The sequence below is a fragment of the Salvia hispanica genome, chromosome 3 (genome assembly GCF_029641045.1).
Source record: "Salvia hispanica isolate PSC_SH4W2 chromosome 3, Shi_PSC_v1, whole genome shotgun sequence".
NCBI lineage: Eukaryota > Viridiplantae > Streptophyta > Magnoliopsida > Lamiales > Lamiaceae > Salvia > Salvia hispanica.
The window spans coordinates 26,426,191-26,446,232 of NC_142694.1; the positions used below are offsets into that span (position 1 = coordinate 26,426,191).

Genomic DNA, 20,042 nt, shown 5'->3' on the forward strand with positions numbered 1-20,042 from the left:
TGAGATCTGAATGAGGTGATCTTGGGTTGCTTTGCGAAGTCCAACGCTTGGTTGAAATTATGTGTTCTACATACAAAGTCGAATGAGATATCTTCAGTTCTTCTTGTGAAATTTCTGTGTTCTTCAGCTTTCGGTGTGAGTCCTTGAAAGTGTGGCGTGGTCACGTGTTGGGTTGGCCGTGGTGAGCGGTGATCGATGAAACTCTAAGGTTTCTATTTCAGGCATTCCTACGGTTCTCACCTTGTGGTTGTCGGTCTGCAACCTGAACCATCATTTCTTTCACTTTACTACTTTGCATAACTTCTTGCGTTCTAGACAGATCTATTTAGATTTGTTACTTTCTTGTGTTACTAATTTGTCCATCTATTGTGAAGGTGATATATCAACTAGCTTGGACTTGAATCGGTCGAGATTCAATATAACTAGGGTTGTTAATTATATCTTGTAGTAATAGTGATTTATTCTTGTTCTTGGTCTCTTCTTGAGAGATTGACCATCTCTTTGTTACTGACCTAAAAGAGGTCTCTGTATTTAGTGAGTTTCGACGGTCTGATCCCAGCATATATAAAACTCAATTAGCACACAATATAAACACTATTAGTATATATACAAACTCAATCAACATATCAATATAATATAATTAGTACAGTAATTTTCTCTATAGTAACAATTAGAATTTCGTTCGAATTCTTATACAATTAACTTTAATTTAATATATATGATTTGTGAATAATAATTCAAACTAAAAGAGTTATAAGACCGACATGCTCTTATCATATTATTAAAAGAGCACGGATGCCACGTGGATGAATCAGAGGCCCTATATATTATATTGAATTCTGATTTCGTTAGCAATGTTACAACATTACAAGTTAATTAAACAAAAAGAAACCATTGGAATACAAAAGAAAACTTTATTGGAAGTTATTTATTCCTACATAAATTTCACAAGGATAGTTGTTGGAATAGCGGTCTTTGGAGTAGATGAATACAATGAATATTCATACGACTTCCGATTCAAGATATTACAACAATAATAGTATCAATATCATGTAATGCCCCTATGACTATGATGGCATTCCCTAAGGAACCCTATTGATTGTTAAAATCTCCAACTGTTTCAATAATTTATTATCGCATGAATGTCTATTGAATTTATAAAATATTTCATGCATTGTTTGGAACTCGATCGCCTGTTTATGTGTTACCGTTTAATCATAAAATCGAAGTTTAAATTTTATATTTTTGTATTTATATGTAGATACTTTCAGTGGATGAACCAATAATTACTAATGCCCATGCAATTTTATGAGACATACATGTAAGATATATATAATTAAATATCATAAATCAAGGAGTAATACATATCTAAATCAAGATTAGTCATCACGAAAAAAAATGATGCTTGTTTCCCCAAACTGGCAATCAATTAATCCTCTAATACTAATTAAATTACTACTAATTAATCAAAGTTAAAGTTAGTATTTTGTACTAGTAACAAAACTTTGAAATTGTTAATATTGGTGAATAAGAAGATGACCATATCTATCAAAGGATGCCGTACCTGATATAAATTGGTCATATCTAACTAGGCATGACCTAATTAAGGCAGGCATGTTAATTGCAACACTATGACTTCCATGTAACCTTCCATTTCTTTTTCTTCTAGTAAGATTTTTTTTGTGGTATTTTTATTTTTTTTATTCTCATCCGAATTTCTGAGGCCCCTGAAATTGGAGCAGTAGTAGCGCAGCAATAAATGGTCGCTTTAATCTGTTCCTTTTGACTGCCAAAAAATAAAGCTCACCACAGAATACTGCACTCATTTAGTTGAGTGCATTCAAGTTGTATGTCAGATTTCATTTATTATTAGTTAAAATATAGAGGTGAAAATTGCTACGGAACTTATTACTTTTTCATTTGGTAGGAGTAATATATTTTGGAGAGATATATATAGGGTTGATACATGCAAAATTCAACTTTATTACAGAAAACATAATTAAAACACGGATATTATTTTTATACATATCAGCCATTTGAGACGGAAATTGGGTAAATCCCATTTCTGTGCAATGTGATATTTATACTTATCGATTTGTTCTGTTAATCAATACAAACCTATCCCATATGGGAGTCCGAGAAAAGTTGGAAAGTGTATATAATTAATGCCCAACCAATCCCAATTAGTTTGAGAATTTTTGGGAGTGATCCAAAAACAAATCCATGCGGACTTGTCCCAAAGCGGACAATATTAAACTATTGTTGCAATCGACAATCCGAACATGTTCCATATTGAGTATAACGAAAATTATACTCCCTTCGTCCCAAGATAAGTGAGCAAAAACTTTTCGGCACGGGATTTAAGGCAACGGGGTTTTGTTAGTAAAGTGGAAAGTGAATAAAGTAAGAGAGTTAATAAAATAGAGAGAGAAAATACCAAAAATGAAAATGACTTACTTATCTTGGGACGTCCCAAAAAGGAGTGTGAGTTACTTATCTTGGGACGGAGGAAGTAATACTCATATGTGATCCATGGAAGCACCAGGTAACCCTAATTTTTACCTTATTAGTAGTACCAACTAAAATTTCACTTATGATCATAATAAGCGTATACTTACTTCAATCAAGACTATCAAAAAATTAAAATATTCATATAGTATATGATATAAATTCATCATGAAGAGTAATATTCGTGCATATAAAGAAGTCCTATACATCATATGTTATTTATCAATTTCAAACATCCATTAGTGTTGAGTCAACCAAGTTAGATAAGTACCAGTATCAACTAAACTATGAAGAACTTGATGTAAACGAATTTTTAGTCTTAATAAATACAATCTCCAATTGAATAAGTTTAATTTAGAAACGATTTTTTTTTCAAATTAATCTCCACAACTTATTTCACAATTTCATGGTAAACTGGCGCCAAATTTCTCATTTAACTCTTATCACAATACAAATTATTTTTTCAAATTTTCCATGCAATAATAATCAAAAGTATACAAGAAAATTCTGCCGGTCAACTTGCGCATCATAATGTTTTGAAATTTTCATGTAAAGTAAATAAAATTCCTTTAACATGCGCTTTTTTTCTCTAGATCATAGATATATTCTATTTCCCTACATATGTTTCCTTTCACTAGATTATAGATATATTCCATTTCCTTACAAATGATACATGGCGTGTTCATATGCATTACAGAAGTAAAGATAAGTAGGTCAGCTTTTCACAGCTTACCCCTGGCCCAGTTCGTATACAAACAAGCCCTTCAATTAATTTCTTAATTTGCACATAATTGACATGGATTATCTCATGATTCCACAATAACAACAAATTTGATAAATCAGTCTGTTTATTATTAGAATGTAGTAGTAACAAAAGAGGTGTAGCTAGCTAGGGCGCCGTCAATTAATCCTACTAAATTAGGACATAGCTAGTTCGAATTCGGAAGAATTTATGAGGTGATTGATTAATTAATTAATTAATCAATTAATGATGTTGTTACTCACCTAAATTAAAAGATGATCATCAAATTTGCCTCTTCTTCATTGCCTGCTTGTTGTTGTGCATCCACACCTTGAAAACCTCGCGCTTGATGCCGGTTTCTTGGCAGAGCTGCTGCACGAGCTGCTCGTCTTGTTTCTGAATCCGCCACTCCAGTTTCTCCGCGAGCTCCTGCATCCGATCCTTCTGCTCCTGGCTGAATTTAGTTCGAAACCGCTTCTTCGACCCCAATTGCAATGCTGCATGTCCGCTGCCTCCGGACTGGAACATGTTCAGATCCTCGCTCGAGGACTCGTCGCCGCCGAAGCTCATTATCGCCGGCGCCGCCGCAAACCCGCCCTGGGGCTGGTGGTGCGCCGGGTTTTGCAATGGGGTGCGGAATTGGTATAAATTGGACGGTTGCGCGACCTCACCGTCGACTTCTTTCCGGTGGAAATTGCGGTGGCAGTCGCAGGCGGCGCAGCGCAAACCCTCGGCGGTGCCGTCCTCTCCGTTGGGCATGAATTCCCCGCATCCGTCGACCACGTGGCCGCCCATGCTCGCCGCGTGATTCTTGAGGCATTCGCGGTATCTGATTACGCAATTGCTCGGAGCTTCTGGCGGCGGCGGAGTCCGTGAATTGGAGGGGCCTTCATCTCTTGGGGGGGATGGATCTGGATCTGGGGAGGGGTCTTTGAGCACAAGCGGCGGGCGCGGCGGAGGGCTGTGGATTTCGCGGTGGCGGTGATCTAGGGTTTGACTAGGGCTGAAAATGGCGCTGCCGCGGCGAAACGACGTCGCCGCATTTCCCCTCCTATCCGGCGGAGTGGAAACAATGGGGGCAAGCGGCAGCTTCAATTCCGACTCCGGATTGAATCCTATCTCTCTCTCTTCACCGCTGCGTTCCATAAAATCCTAGAACAAGATGAAACAAACACCACAATATTAATCAATCACTCCAAATCCATCATCAAAAAATGTTTAGCTAATTAGCTCCTTTTTTGCTCTAATTTGGTTTAAACATTGAATCTCACTAATGAGAGGATAATGAGCAGATGCTAATCAACTCAATCATCAAAGAGTGATTTCCATTAGTTTTATGTTGAAATGGGTGAGTGGTAAGCCCACCACCCCATTCTAGCCAATACTACTACTTCTCAAAACCCTATTCCCAATAAGCACAAGGGAGGGGGCATTCCAAGAAAATCTAAGGAGAAATAATTAATCAAGGAATCTAATAAGGACTTAATTTGGGACATAAAACTCAAAATGGGGCCACAACCCCACCACCCTAGCAAAGATGCAATTAAAGTAAACAAAGCATCAGATAAAACGACAGTGCACCACCGTCAGCAACAACAAATCCAGTTTCAGTTTCAGGCAACTATTTTAGAGAGAGAAGTTTGCAGGAAACCGAGGAATTTGCGTGTCCCCCAAAAGCCATCCAACCAAATTAAATAATATAATAAGTCAAAAAAAACTTACTCTTATACAAAATCACAGACAGACAAGATTATGTTGCTTCTCTTCAACACCGATCCATTTCCTCATTTATTGAACACTATTCATTATTCATTCCCCCAGACTCCAGAGAGAGAGAGAAAGAAAGAGAGAGGACGGACTGATATTTGTTTCTCACTCTCCAGTTGTGTATACAATCTTGGTTATAATCTTAATTGAGGAGTAGTAGATGTAATTGGGAGGGTTCTTGAAGCAATTAACATTATTTAGAGAGAGAGTTTTGTTTTGTGGGTTTGTTGAGGATGTAATGCGAAGAGAAAATGATGGTCCACAGCACAGCATTTTGGTCAAGTTAGTGTGTGTAACGTGTGTGTCAGATTCTCACTTCTTTCTCTCAAGCAATTAGTGCGTTTGGAAGCAATTTAAAAATCGACTATTCATGACTGTTCACACCTTTTTCTTAATAAAAAATTAATAATTGAATTAAATTAAGACAGATGATTGGTTGCGGGCCGCCCACAAATTAAACTGCTGTCTAATCCCCTTAATTAAACCCTAACCCCTTAATTAACTCTTAAATTTCTTAATCAATATCGTATTCTTAGGAGTTAATTGTACTTTAATTAGGTTTTAATAGCTCTTAATTTGAATTTAATCAACTATAATGAGGTTTAGTAAATCATAATTGAATTTTAGTACTTCAAAATAAATGTTTAAAATTAATTTAATTACGTTAGTTCTAGAACACAATATTTTATCCGAATCTGAATTTTCACGCCACGAACAGACAGATGTAGTGTAACTGAGCAGGAGAGAATATTAGTATGATTTTAAGTTTTGAGAATGTCAATTTTGATATCAGAATGTATAATTGGGATATCAAATTGGATGAGAGCACGAACCTAAAATTTCCAAAATGTGGAGTTTTCATTTTATCCATCACACTAATATTTTGATTGCGTGATATATACATTCGACCTAAAGTGGTAAGTATAACTTAATTACTACTTAAAGGAAATAAAATCCATGTAGAGTAATATATGCGCAGCGTGGATATGAATTAAATTGAATATTATTATGATGGTAGTAGATTTTTGTTTATATGAAGCATGCTTATATAGTTATATAATATAGTCTAATATTTAATGTGTGTTACAATCAATTGATATTTTTCTAAAATTTAAATAACTGTTGTCTGTAGTCACTAGCTAGTACGGATGTACAACGCATTTATGCAATTGAGTTAAATCAAAATAAATTAATAAATGAAGTTCATTTTTTTATTGGCAGAAACAAGAGGGCAGAAAACACCTATGAATACTCGAACAAAAGTTTATGCTCATTTGCATTGAAACATTTGATCTAAACCTATTCAAAGCATATACTAATGTCCTAATAAATTGATTCTAAATATATGTTTATTTCACGATTTAATCTAGAATAATATGTGGTACTTTTAATTTCATGTTCCTAACTTATGAAATTGGTCCATTTTTTAGCCAAATTTTGACCGAATTGTCAAAAACTCATGGTCAAAACATTTTTGACCGACTGTCCGGCCTGGGACTTAAACACCATTAACTAATTATTTTATTTTTATATTTAGAAAATAGTAATATGTTTGAATCCTTTTCTATAATTCTCCCACCAAACGTCATTTTCTGATCTCATTTCAAAGACATGGAAATGTCTTGAAAATATTTAGTATAATCACATATAGTCCTAAACAATGAAGTAAATACTTAGTTTATTACCTGAAGACATCGGGTTACAACAAACAAAAGTAGGAATTATGAGCATTCATGATCATGTTTTAACAATGCAGGCTTAGACAAATATAATGTATCATGACGCTCTAATTACAAAAAAAAGTGTTTCCCTGGCTAGATTTAAATATTCCAGCCAGTCCTCCATCCAAAATAACAATAAAATAATGAATGTGGTCATGATCTGATTTCATCCACAACTGACAAAGCTGAATCGCCATACATATCAGCAATGACACTTAGTCACCTTGACTTGCTAATAAACATACAATTTTTACCATTTTAACATTATAAACATTGCATTTCAAAATCACAACATAAATTGAAAACATAAACCACATAAAATGAAGTTAGGTTTTGTAAAAAATGACTTGGGGCATACAATTGCTTATAAATAAATTTTATAAAATGAAGTTTTGTTAGCAGATTAGAAGGATGTTCTTGGCAACTACTCTTTATCCCCCTTATCACTTTTAAATAATGACATGTAGGCAGCTGAGTAGGCTTCATTGGTGGCAGGTAAAAAGAGATTTATTTGCAATATACTAGACCTTCTATATTTCTTGTAAGACACCGTTTCACAACTGTAATTGTTGGGAAACTTTCACTCTTTTTGGTCAAAGGCAAACAAAACCCTCATCTTTTGTACCCATAAGTCGCTTGAAACTTGAAATTATAATATACCAATATATAAATTGTCTTATTACATAATACTAATAAAACTCCATCTATTTTGATCTGTCCCATAGTAGTTCATTTTTTTATTTTTGGCAAGATAAAATTACATTTAATTATTCTAGAGTTGATTGACATATAAAAATACTAGGTTAATTATAGAGTAATAAATCATGACAATGAACATTTAATTTTAGATATGTATAAATAAAATAAAACATAAACATATTTCAAATCTTAAAAACGTATTTTATGAAAATGTGAAGAAATATACAGGAAAGCGAGTGAAAAAAAAATTAATAGATTATAAGATCCACTTTTCTAAAATATAACAAAGTAAATGAGACTTTGAATAATCAACCTTCTAAAATGACAATTGAGTCATTATTTCGTAGACAAAAAGAGGATCGGCTACCTTGTACCTAAATTCTTAAAGAATTTTACATTGTAATTACATCATTACTTTCTTGTCATAAATTAAAAAGATAAGTATTTTTTTCAAGTACCTACGTAAAAATACTTATTGTTTTTCTATTAATGTTTAATGAGAAGGATGTATTAGTAAATTCATATGGTTTGCACAAAAATGATACTCCTAGTATTATAATTTAGAGTCTGGTAAACTTAAAAATATATTTTGAACTAAAGACTAAAATTCAATATTGTCATTAACTATGTTGTGGATATATTTCTAGCTTTGTGTTATATAGTGATCGACTTACTATATCTATATTATTTGGAAGAAATAACATTATGTTATGTAATCATTCCTTTTTCTTTCCTTTCGAGTAGGGTTATAGATACAACACGTTCCGGTTTCTGCATATCGAGAGAACAAATTTAGGGCCTTACCATAAATCGTTGTAAACATAATTGTTAACGAAAATAACCAAGTTTCTTTTTTTAGTTTGACTTAACCAAATAATGATAATTTTCCTTAGGTTGAATAACAAAACTAGTAGTAGGATTAAATTTTCCTTAGGTTGCAAAACTTTCGACATGTTTTTCAGTTTTTGGTATATACTTTGTTTAGGGTTTTGGTCGATTTAATAATTTCAACCTTTATAATTCCTTTTTTTTCTATCGGTTTTGAGTCTTCATTTATTTTTCAAAATAATAATTTCTTGTTTGAGGTTTTATGCTGAAATAAAAATTTCCACCTTTATAATACTTTTATCATAGAAAAAACAGGAGTTAAAAAGGTATCTTAAATTCCTAATTCTTTTCACGTTTTCCAGTAAAAATAAATCCAACCTTTTTTATTTACTATTTATCATTTCATTAAGAAAATATAAGCACACGATACCTCATACGTAATTAATAATATTATCCTTCATTACAATAAAAAAAAAAAAGAGAAATAATACTAATAAAAAAATGAATAAATTTAAAGAAAAATAAGTTGTTTACTTATGATAAATTTATGATAAAAAGACCGCAGAGCACGAATCGATTTAAATAACGATGCATGTGGTCCGTAAATTAATAAATGCTATGTACACCCGCCACCCGGTGAATTTACTAACATAATACATGCAAATTTACTTCTACTATATCAAAATAATTGATGGTGGTACTCCATATTTTATCACGTGTTGGTATTTCTGCATGTCGGCACGCGCAATTAGAGGGGACAAGTCACAAATGACATGATTTAATTCGATATGATTTTGCCTATAACTCATCTATTAATCATGCGTACAACACATAGAAAGAAAAAACAAAAATAAAGTGAAAATATAAACACATCACCTTTTTTCCTGAAAAAGTTATGGGCATCTATAGAAATTTAAAATTTGTCTCAAAAATGATGGGAATAATTGGCCTGCTGCGACAAAATATATTGGTATAGTCAGAGAAGGAAAAGTTATTTCATATTGCAAATTTAAAACCGCTCAAGTATTAGAATAAATTGGCCGTTAAATGCTAATAACTGTAGTTTGACTTTAAAATGTGCCAAAATAATAAATAAATTCGAACCACACATTGATTAATCAATTGGAATCCAATATACCAAAATGTATACTGCTTTCAAATTCTCATATTTTTCTTCAGTTTCATTATTTTCATATTTGTGTTTTAGTTATATTTTGTTTTTTAACTAGAATTGGTTATGCGGTTATACATATAGTTTTAGAGTTTTAATGTAATTGTGTTAGTTAATAATTGATTATCAACGTTAATAAATTCCTAATTGCAGTGTATCATCTTTTTAATTTCATTTTTCATAATAAATATTAATTATAATCTATTATATTATAGTAGTAATAATTCTACTATTTGAAAATAAAAATATTAAAATAAGGAATTTATAATGAAACATGAATTGAGGAAATGCGAATCAATGCATGTCTCACTCAAATATTCTTTATTTTAATAGTTATTAAAATTTAATATGCATTTTAATCTTTGTACTATTATTTATGATTCCCATACAAAGGCTTATTATAATATACTCTTTCCTCTCACCACAAAAAATGTCACACTTGTGGGACTGCATAAGATTTCAGAAAGTTTTGTTTTGTTTGTTAGGTAGAAAGAGAAAATATAATATTTATATTATTGTGAGAGTGAACGTTTTCTAAAAATGGAAATGTGACATCTTTGTGAGATAAACTAAAAAGAAAAGTGAGACATTTTTTATGGAACGAAGGGAGTACATATAACAATAAAATAATGAAAGATGTAGTACTATCATTTTGTGTGAATCGCGAGTTTGTAAATCTTAAATAAATGAGTAAAAGCCAAAATTGGTCCTGAACATATGATCATTTTACGTTTTTGGTCTTAAACATTACCTTTTCGATTTTTTAGTCCTGAACATATGATCATTTTACGTTTTTGGTCCTAAACATTACTTTTTCGATTTTTTGGTCCTGAAAATATGAAAATTTGATCATTTTGGTCCTCCGTCAATATTTCCGTTAAAAACTAACGGTCAACGGGTTTAATCCCAATTTTGACCAAATTAAACTTTTAATTCTGATTTTTTACTCCCTAATTATTTTTATAAACGTATTATTTAATTTAATCACAGTCTTCACATTCACGCAAATCCATTTTTAATTTCCAATTTCACCACCGCCTGCAGCAGCTTCCCCTATTCCGACAACGAGCCTTTGATCAACTCCACGGGCATTCTTTCGGGTGACGAAGCGATGCTCTCCTCGCAATCGGAAGAGGACAATCCGTTGATTCCTTTAGCGGGCTCGTCTTATATGTTGGAGATTGCTGAATTGGGGGCTGATTGGTGGACGAGGATCTTCTCCAACAATATCTTCTTGCAATTTTCTCGAGCTTCGTCGCGTTCTTTAATGGCAGCGGCGAGGAGCTTCTTCAGGCGGAGGATTTGGGCGTCGCGCGATTTGAGGTCTTGGTCTGCTCGGACCCTGGTTTCTTGGAGCTCCATGCTTAGCTTAAACAATTGCTTCATTTCATCCATGCTCTGCTTCAACATAAATTGATTGGAAAATTGAGAAATTGATTTAGATGGAATTGAAATGGAAAATGATTTAATCGAAATGAAAAATGGAAATCCATTTTTAATTCCAATCCACACACTCTCTCTAAAAATAATTAGGGAATTAATTAGAGAGTAAAAAATTAGAATTAAAAGTTTAATTTGGTCAAAATAGGGATTAAACCAGTTGACAGTTAGTTTTTAACGAAAATGTTGACGGATGACCAAAATGATCAAATTTCCATATGTTCAGGACCAAAAAATCCAAAAAACAATGTTTAAGACCAAAAAAATAAAATGACCATATGTTCAAAACTAATTTTGACCTTTGCTCTAAATAAATTAAATTTAGTGATAGATTTTCAACAAACTTAGGCGAATTGATTGTAATTTATGGCAATGAGTTCCTACTGTTGGAACTGACTTTTGTCACTTGGTGAGGTTGGTATCACACAGACAAATCTTTTTTCTCATGATAAAGTAGGGGCATAAGATTTAGTTGTTTCAAACTTCAAATGATATAGTGTTACTTATGAATATGATTATCAAATAAAATTAGCTTTATTAAGTTATAAGTAATCATTTATCTAAATTCAAACTCATTTATTATAAATATCACACTATCTAATTTTAATCTATAACAATTTACATCAACCTCAAACTCAATTTTTTTTCTAGTAGTACGTATTACTTTTATTACTCTTTTTCGATTATACCTATAAATTTTTTTTATCATACTACCCATAACCCACAATAATTTATAGTCAATGATTTAATATTAAATATTATAATAAGATTTGATCATTAATATATCATTTATTGATTATAAAAATCACACAAATTAAAATTTTGAAATACATTAAACATATAACATAAATATTAAAATTAAAATTAAAATTAAAATACAGTAGTACTAAAACATACAGCAGCATACACATAAAACATGTCTTTATTTTGACTTTCAGTTGTTCATATGTGTTTTATTTTACTCATTTTACTTAATATGTTATTCTAATTAATATTTTGTTAAATTTGTAATTTTTTTAGATGAAAACAATCAAACCATTAGCCCATTAATAAGTGAAGGTAATTAATTAAGTGAAGATGATTAGTTATTTTCATTAGCCAAACTCTTTTAATTAATTAGAGACGGCTAAATTTAATTAATTAATTAATTAATTAATTAAACTAATAGGCATTTGTTTAATTTAATAACCAGTTAAAGTTAATTATGAACCTCTTGGTCTTGGACTAGGACATTAAGCCATTTATTAATTCCAACCCATATAAATAAATTAATAAATACGGAGTATATCTTTAATCCTAGGAATGTGTGCTCACAAGTTGACAATCAGTTAGGATCACCTAATCCTTTCCCTACACCATCCCCTACTCCACCCTCACAAATATAAGTGAGTTTACAATTCAATTTTTCGTGATACAAGTGACTACAAAAGAGTTCCGATCATAATTTGAACATTTAGCAGACTTTAATATACTATCTCGGTCCTTAAAAAATAAGATAAATTTTACTATCATTTTAAATTGTCCACTAAAATTAGATTAATTTAAAAATAAATTTTTTTAAATAAATACTAATCATTCTAAAGGTAGAGCCCACGATTCTCTAACACTGCATTCACTGTATTTTCATTCTCTTTTTCTTATTTTATTAGTCATGTATTAAAATTTATTTCATTCATTATAATTTTATTTATTTTTTTATGAGCGGGTATAGTATACGTAATTTGCACTAAAACGAGGTATAGTTTCCTTGCAAGTATGTACAAAATATTCCAACTTGATGAAACTAGAACACACAATATTCATCCAGAACTTTCCTATTGTATGCTTATCTTTCTTTTATTTATTCCTCCGATATAAATAATCATCTGCCTTTAACTGATTATTTTTAGCATTATCTGTCAAAGGTTCTCAACAGAATATTCTTTAACAATCATAGTCATCAAAATCATTACATCAAAATCAAGCATATTCTTTAATTGCCTATTATTTTTAGTAGGAATATCAATTGGGCTAACCCGCTCAGGTTCGGGATAATCCATTCGGGTTGTCGGGCTATTTGGGTGCGGGTTGTTCGGGCTGTGAATTTTTCGGATTATAAATTTTCAGCCCTAACCCTAAATCTTCGGGTTTCGAGCTAACCCACGGGCTATTCGGATCAATAGTAATCTTATATGTTACTTTCTATCCAATCTAATATTCTAATTTATTAAAAAGTAGACTGTCGCAAATAGTAAAGTATTATCAAAGTGATCAAGAGAAAGAAAATAATAGCAATTGAAAATTGATACAAAATAGATAAACATATCGTTTAATTAATATAACACATGAATCTGACTACAATTAAATGAAAATCATGCATTTCATATAACCCTAACTTAATTTGAAAGAGAAGACATAATTACCATATATTCTTCATATCAAATGTTGTACAATATTTAATATTGATATTACCAAATATACTTCGTATAAGTATATAATCCAAAACTTTAATTATATTTTATATTAAATGCTCAACCCGTGGGCTAACCCGCAACCCACCCGTATAATCCGCCGACCCGAACGGGTTAGCCCATGTAGCCCGCTTCTGAATATGGGTTTCGGGCTAGATTGACATCCCTAATTTTTTAGCATTATCTACCTAATCCCCTCCCAAAACATAGTCATCAAAATCATTACATCATAGAATGTACAAAATTAAGTCAGAAAAATAATAATGGAACGGAAATATTGATGTTTCTTCTGGAACTAGTGTTCATATATGTTGGGTTTCTCAACAGAGCTCATGCATAAATTGGGAGTGTATATTAAGAACTTGGTAAAAGACAGGGAAGCTACCTTGGTCTTTTGATTGTTTCAGCATAAGTACCTCCTTTTTCTTCAGACATGGGAAAGTCGATGACTAAATTGCTAGGTTCCAGCTTATGAAGGTATCACTACATTTCTGGAACTAATTGCAAAAGCTACACAATCATTTAATAATATAGTCTCAAACGTGACTAGAAAAGAAATGGATATATCCCATAGAAATGCATTATCACAATAGCAAGGAACAACATATCTCAAAAGAATAGGCATATATATATCTTCTGAAATGTGGAGTTCAAAATTACAGTAATTCTATAAGAAAGTATACAAAAGAAACAGAATGGGAGTTACAAGAACCAAAGTATCCATAAAAAGAACACTCCAAATTTACCTATCCTAAGCAAATATCTAAAGGACTCCAGTCTATGGTCTAGCTGAGTTTCTTCTTTAATGTTTACTTAATTTATGCTGAATGGGAACACACTACAAATGTAGACTTATAAACCAAACACAAAAAAATGCCAATATTAACCCATCCAATGGACTTAGTGTCCATTTTATATGGAGGAGCTTTATCATGTGCCACAAAGTGAGAGGAAATGGATATGGTTACAAACTTATTCAGACCTACTTCTCCTGAAAGGCTTATAAGCAATTAATTGTACAAGAACTCTAGTTTGAAATGGAAAAGAAGAAGTAGAAAAGGTTGAACTGATACCAGGATAATTCCTATAAAATTTCAATGAACAAATCTTCCAAGCAAAATAGCCAACTATTAACTAAATACAGCCAAATTATCTCTTCAGAGAAGATCCTATATATTCTATTATAATTAAATCTTTTATTCCAGAATTGATCATATGATTGAAGAAGATAAATGGAGAGTTAATCATCGCTCAGTCAATTGATATCTTTCAATCAATGAATGCTAACAGTTATATGATGGAGTACTTATGTAACATCGGTGCAATGAATAAGATTTTATGCATTCAAAAGTAGTAATCTGACGGGAGAATAATTCTCACAGACATAAGGTGTTGGCAAACTACAGAAATATTCGGGTGTATCACTGCAGGGGAAAACATGCATAACATTCCACAGTTGGATGCTCAAGGTATGTAAAGGTAGCTGTTTAGTTATTAGTTAATTAGACAATAATTTGGTTTCATGGATCTTCAGTATTAGTAGGAATTTCTAGAGCCCGTAGAGTTAGTTCTACACTTATACCATATGGGAGATTATTGTTATTAGGATAGTGTAGCTTATCATCATTTGTCCGAGTAGACTTTGCAGTTGACCATAAATTAAGCTAATCTTTTCCAAATGACTCATCGACCATCGTATCCTTATCTGTCAATGCCACAACCAATATTTTTATCCTTCTGTACATGTATACATATCACAGGTCAAGACTTGGGTGTTCTCTCATGGCCTATATTGCTTACTCTAGCAAAGCCAATTTGAATCTAAGTATAGAAAAAACAGTGAATGCAAAAGAACTAATGGTGTGTTTGTCTTTGTAAGCATTCAGGTGGCATCCTATCTCCTTGAATTATGGTCGCCTGTCCAGACTTATCAATGGAGACTTTACATTCATTAGCAATCTTGAGTTCTTGACACTGGCTCAAAAATGGGTTGCTAAGCTCCTGAGGAATGACACTGACATATGTGCACAATCTAAGTTCTTCCAGCTTTGCAGCAATAGGCCTCTCTAAGAAGAATGATGAAGGTGAGTTCACAGAAGTCTCTTTAGTGATGGTTGGAGTGGTCGAGCAATGAAAATAGTTGCCGCTGAAGGATAGGGATCTTACAGTCGATATTTATGATGTTGAATCATAGAATATTCATGTTAACAACAAATTATATACTACATGAAAATATGCATCACTAGCACTAAGGGTTAAGCTCAGTTGGTAGAGCACCTTGTTTACATGCGCTCCAATGTTTTTTTTCAGCGGAATCCACCTCACAATCCAAGATCTTATTGAGAAATCGACGTCTTACTCTGCAATAACTTTAAGAGCACAATAGCCTGACAAGAGATTCAGTCATATTTGAGTGCTCTTTTAGATACCAAACAGGCCCCATTTTGTAAGAAATTGAAATAGTTTAACCGGCATAATCAAAGGAAGTAAAAGATTACAAAATAAATGAAATTTACTAAATATTTTCTTTGAGCTATTTCAGAGTTATCCAACTTAAGTTATGAGAAAGAATGGTTTCTTTTTCATTTTTTAGGAAGAAAAAAGCTTGGAATTGTAGTCTAATGTTTGCCTCAGACTTTTTCAGTGTTCTGTATTAAAAGTAAAGCAGTCGAAAAAATGGTGCCACGGTTATTGCTTCTATGCTTCTCTTGGATTTAAGGCATAGGAGTGGACCAGTTGCGAAATTTCTAAACAATCCAAAGAGAAAGAAATAAACATCTAGCCTCATAAGGGTTTCATGTCCATACACTATTTAAGTAAATCCCAAGTAAAGTTACACCTTTCGTGCTCAAAATTAAAATCCTGCTATTTTATCAAATTTCAGATGATGCGATATTATACGCTTAAATGCAGGTCATGTGTGATAATATACACTTAAATGCAGTGACACTATCTTTCCTCTTTTATCACTCCCTCCAAGAACTACGAGGTTAGTCCAAACCTTTCTAGTTCAAGCACCCCAAATGGTTTTGAAGGCTTATGAGAGAGACCCTAGTACAATGCTTAGCTTGATCATGTCCTCACTAAAGGTCCATTCAATGTAACCGCAAAGAGCTCCTGATCTCCCGGTACAATAGTCCATCACTTAAAGTTTCACATTTCTTTGATGCCCCCCACCCCGGGTAATTTTCCAGATCAAGATGCATATACCTTCTTGAGTTCAAAGATTTATCAGTGTGACAAACTTGTGAGCAAATTAGGTCCATCATAAACATAGTCCATCACTCTCTTTATGATTTCATTGCTATTTTACACAATGAAAGACCGGCATAAAAATTTTCAAACACGGATGTACCTTTTCACCAAACACATCACATACCTATGTAAAAATATTTTCAATCATATAGCTTGAACTGATGCTAATTTTTCATGGAAGTTTACACTATTCGGAGACCAACTCTATCACCTTGTTCAAGCGTTATAATTGTGAAATTTTGAATACAGACAAGAAAATAAAAGCATCATTATAGTCACACTCACCCCATAGCAAGTTCTAGCAACCAAATCCGATTTATTTACCATCAATTTTTTCTTCTCCACTATTAGGCAAGTAGTGAGAGCAAGCATCCCAGAACAACAAGTACCAACTCTGAAATTGTGCACAACTAATCTGATATTTAAACACATATAAACCACAAATACTGTTCAATTATCCAATGTTTGCCCCATTGACCAGACAATGGTAGGGCAAAAATTTGGCTGTCAATTTTGTAATAATGCTGGAGATGCACGATGAAAGAATAAATAAATAAATATACTTGTGAAGCAAAATTACCAAAGGGGATGAAGACGCGGAGCTGAATCCGCCGCTAGTTCATGGCGGAGACGGCCGGTTTTTGCTCGTCAGTAGTTGGCGATGGGACTGAGTAGTAAAGGTAGTTTTGGAGACCCGATTTTGGCGGGATTTTCCATAGAGTGGCGCAGAATTTGCGGATTACCTATCTTGTTCAATTTTAGGCTTTACAGCAATACTCTATATATTGAATTCAAAAATAATAATGTTAATAGTAGTTAATAATAAAAATAAGCCATCAACTTACTTTTCAGTAAAATCTAGTCGATTATTGCATTTTCGATTTTCGAACAAAAATGTATGAAGTAAATATGAGCAATTAATCATGCCATAAATTTGTTTTGACGGTAATAAATTTAAATCGTCGCTCCATTCAATAGCGGGAAGGTTAGGGGATCATCCCTTGCCTCAATCTTTTGTTGTCTTCAATCCAATTGGTCAAAGTCAGGACGAGGGGTCCTCACTCACGGACTCGGATTGGGCCTCGCCACTTGTAAAATTTTGGCCTTTGATCGTACTTAGTGCGTTTCGATCCCAATCACTTGTCGATGCGCTAGCCTTCTCTCAGGTTGGGACAAACTTGAAAGGCTTCATGTTGTCCTATTGGTAGATTCTGAGTGTCGGCCTTATAACATCGGCCTCGCCTCAGTTGATTTGATGTTGTATCGCTTCTCCTCATTGTTAAAGATGCCGCAAAAGTTATGTATTTTTGGACTCATTTGTTCGAAATGAGCCCAAAGCATCTTCTATTTCCAACGGGGAGCTTCATGGGCTTGGTCGCGTTGTAAAGTTTCAACCACTCTCTCCTAAAAAACCTTCGATTTTTGTTGGTTTCTTGACGATCAGACCCACCGAAGAGTCAACTCACGCTTCAAACAATTTCGTATCTCTTGTATGGAGTAGGGCACACGAATGTCGGCATTTGGTCCACATGAGGGGAGGTGTGTGGCGGAACAGCCCGCCCCCTCATTAGACATTGTGAGTCATGCGGGGGGCGAACCTTTGCAATTCATTCTCCCATTCTATTTCGATGTCACATTACACATGAACGCAAGCCATATGCTCTTATGCTCTAACATTCAATTATTTCAAAAAATATTAGTACAACCTTTTCAAACTAAATAATCTTTGCTAATTTTGATATACAATATCACTAGACTCGCTTCCATTCTGGTGTATCTTTTGATATTTCAGATTAAAATTGTCAATTGTGTAAGAGCATCCGCAGCGGTGTAAAATCCGCCGTCCGTCCGTTCGTCCCAGCGGCAAGGACGAGGTCGTCCGCCGCTGCGAGCCGTCCGTCCGTGCCGCTGAGCAGCCCTACGTGGCACGAAAATTTGTTTTTTTTTTGATTCAGAAATAATACCAAAAATAAAAAAAATATTTTTGGATTCCCAAAAAATAGAGCCGTTTATGGACGGTTTTTTTGGATTTTTGTGATTTTTTTATATTTTTTTAATCCCAAAATCATCTATAAATTCACACATTCATCGTCCACTTTTCACCTCAAATTATCTCTCATTTATACTTTTTCATACTAAATCATCTACATCTTCCTCTCTCACTCAAACCTTCTCTAAAAAATTCAAAAATGAAATTCACCGATAGAGATGTCAAGTGGGCCGGCCCGGCCCGGCCCGGCCCAGCCCGGCCCATGTCTGTGGCGGGCCGGGCCGGGCCTGGGTTTTCATATATAGAATGAGCCCAACCCAAGCCCGGGCCCAGTTGGTAAGTGGGCCGGGCTGGGCCGGTCCGGGCCGGGCTGGGCTGGGTCAAGTTCAAAATTTTTTATTGTGCTAATTAAATAATATTAATCTCTACTTGAATAGTACTAATGATGTATATAAATACATATTCCCACAAAATAAGGAATCAAGATTTTGCATACATGAAGTTTTATATATTCACACAAATTTTGTGTATTATATTTATAAATTACACACGCATAAATACCCACAAATTTAGGAATTATAATACTATAATTATGGAGCTATTTTTAATGGAGATAAATCTATAAAAAACTAATATCTATAATTATGCAAATCAATTAACAATTAATATTTATTAGTATTATGCAAATCAAAATGGAAATATATTTGTTATAAGTTTTTATTTAGGTTGAGTAATTAAATTAATTGATTATTTTACATAATTTCATTAATAAAATATATGATTATCATGAAATATACAAATACATATATCCAATCAATTTTCATACTCATACACATACACATATATTATATACATCTAAATAACTAATCAATCATTATATTTATGGAACTATATTTGATTGAGATAAATCATTGACAACTAATTTCTATAATTATGCAAATCAAAATTATTATAACACGTTATACAATCAATTCTATGATGCACTTTTTTTTAAAAAGTCAATGACTAATCTATGTAATCATAGAAAACAAATATACAAATATAATACTTCATAATCATTCTAATAATAAATTAACTACGGGATATGGTTATTGAGTATGTAATTATGTATGAATAATATTCACTCTTCACTCATGTACATGATATATATATTCACGCAATATATTTTTATACACATAAGATTGATATAAGTATGCAGAGATAACTCTATTGCAATAACTAATAATATAAAATTAAGTGCATAAGTTATATTCTGCCGGGCCTGGGCCTAGTTCGGGCTTTGGCCGGGCCTGGGCCTGGGCCGGGTCTGGGTCTGGATTGGGCTTTGACTGGGCCTGGGCCTGGGCCGGGCCTGGGTTTGTAAAAAGGCCCAATTGGAGCCCGATTAATCTACTGAGCCCAGCCCAAGCCCGCACTGTTTCATTGGTGGGCCGGGCCTGGGCCGGGCCCGAGCTGGGCTGGGTCGGCCCGG

At 33.2% G+C, this 20,042-nt stretch overlaps 1 long non-coding RNA gene and 1 pseudogene across 6 annotated transcripts; both read right to left on the reverse strand.

Moving 5' to 3' along the window:
* Nucleotides 1–3,256: 3,256 nt before the first annotated feature.
* On the reverse strand, nt 3,257–5,281 carry LOC125211416 (zinc-finger homeodomain protein 2 pseudogene; annotated as a pseudogene). 3 transcript variants are annotated; one of them, XR_016136325.1, is made up of 2 exons: nt 4,973–5,281; nt 3,257–4,402 (listed from the first exon to the last, which is right to left on the reverse strand). The product of XR_016136325.1 is annotated as a zinc-finger homeodomain protein 2 pseudogene, transcript variant X1 (transcript). The 3 variants fall into 3 exon arrangements; XR_016136327.1 differs by lacking the exon at nt 4,973–5,281 and adding an exon at nt 4,835–4,934; XR_016136326.1 differs by lacking the exon at nt 4,973–5,281 and adding an exon at nt 4,522–4,773.
* A 5,541-nt stretch (nt 5,282–10,822) lies between these two features.
* On the reverse strand, nt 10,823–17,312 carry LOC125208894 (uncharacterized). 3 transcript variants are annotated; one of them, XR_016136725.1, is made up of 4 exons: nt 17,162–17,312; nt 15,604–15,713; nt 13,712–13,823; nt 10,823–10,834 (listed from the first exon to the last, which is right to left on the reverse strand). It is a non-coding gene; the product is annotated as an uncharacterized LOC125208894 (long non-coding RNA). The 3 variants fall into 3 exon arrangements; XR_007174260.2 differs by lacking the exon at nt 10,823–10,834 and having other exon boundaries at nt 13,449–13,823; XR_016136724.1 differs by lacking the exon at nt 10,823–10,834 and having other exon boundaries at nt 13,449–13,836.
* Nucleotides 17,313–20,042: the final 2,730 nt, after the last annotated feature.